The following is a 1,748-nucleotide window of genomic DNA, read 5'->3' as shown; positions in this document are numbered from 1 at the left end:
AGGCAGAATGGGGGCTGGTGCTTCCCTCCATGGCAGCACCCGCCTTTAGGCACCCAGCTCTAGCAGTCCTGGGGGACACTGCAGCCATGGAGGGAAGCACTGGGCTCCTATGCAGGCCAGGCAGGCTCTGGGGTGTAGGGGGAAGGTGTGGAGATCAGGCTTTCCATTCCTCTTGGGAGGAACCTGCATTCCCAGGCTGCTGTCAAGCTGCCTGCAAGCAATGAGAGACCTGGGACCAAATCCCCTTAATACATGGGAGAAGAGGCTTGAACCTAGGTCTTCCATGTGCTGGACAAATGTTCCAAATATTACACCAATGGTATGCATCACCACAAATAGTTCGGAGATGAATTCAGATCTATTAGGGTGATTTGGTAATGGGTTTTGATGGCATAATGGTTGGGGCCTCTTCAGGTCTGTGAGTGGAGCTTGAGCACTTCAAAGAGCAATTTGAATCAGAAAGGTACCTAGGCAGGAATCAGGTATGCAAGTGGCTGCTCCAGATTGGTTCTGAACATGCCCATGAGCTGGACTGGAGTTAATGAAATCCAAAATGGAGGCACAGACTGGATTAGATGTACAATGGGTGCTTCTAAAAGAGAAGCTTACTGTGGGGTATGCTAATTAGCTTCACAGTAAATGTTTTGGCATCCATACATGCAGGGCTATTAGGATGGAGTAAACTAATAAACTCCACAGCAGTGTAGTACTTGTAAATACAGGTAATACCTTGCAGTAGAGTTTTTTAGTCCACCGCAGCACATGTGCAGAAGCTGACCTGGCTGGCTGGGGTATAAGTGTGCCTCCTTCCCCAGCCAGTCCCTCCACAGTTTACTGAGTCCCATCAGAGCAGCCCTGGGCTAGTGAGGCCATTCTTCACTCTTCCCCTTGGCAGTTGACAAGAAACTCAGGCCAAAAGAAGAGCAAGGAGAAGGGAACATGACTCCTTATTCCAGTGAGGAGGGCATGTCCTTGAGAGGAAAGGAGCTTGGGAAAAATATCACCTGAGGCCTGTCATTCTGGTGCTCCCTACAAATCTTCACCCAGGACTGGTGCACTGCACATCCACTCCTAGCTATGGTACTTCTACAAAGGCAGGCTGCCTTTGGTTTGTTCCCTTAAGAGCCTCTGACTCATATTTTTGTCTGTTCAGTGGCCAAATGTAATAGTTCATTCTCTACCCTTGATGATTAGAGCATTCTCTGGAGGAGTGGGGTTTACGGGTTTGAGCCCCTTGAAGGTGAATAGGACGGGTCTAGAATCCAGGACTCCCACATTTTGGGTGGATGCTCTAACCACTAGTCCACTGGACAAAAGATGAACATCACTGACCTCCTTAATCACCTATCTTAAGAAAAACCAATAAACAGCAATCTGAAAAAAACAACTGTGTTTAGTGAATCACAGGTGAATGGATTTACCTACTTGAAAGTTTGAGAGGGAAAAGAGTTCAGGCACACCTCTGTGTTTTAGCATTTTGTACTAAGGTACTCTTTAACTGCGTACAAGCTTTCTGAATTTCCCTTTGGAGAATGGCAACTCACCATCCTTTCTATGGAGTATCTCAAGATAAAATTGTTCTTAGGTATGTTTGAAGTCTCTCCATTCACTATGGCAATGCTAGATGCTTAACCCAGTAGCATCCAAATACATTTGGTATGTGCCTCTTTTGAGAAGATACTTGCAGGTTAGGGAGTGAGTATCTAGGTTTAGAATCATAGAATCAATGAGTCAGAAGGGACCTAGAC

Source organism: Gavialis gangeticus, unplaced genomic scaffold (genome assembly GCF_001723915.1).
Source record: "Gavialis gangeticus isolate Ggan-Ray unplaced genomic scaffold, GavGan_comp1, whole genome shotgun sequence".
NCBI lineage: Eukaryota > Metazoa > Chordata > Crocodylia > Gavialidae > Gavialis > Gavialis gangeticus.
Note: the sequence above shows the minus strand (reverse complement) of the source record.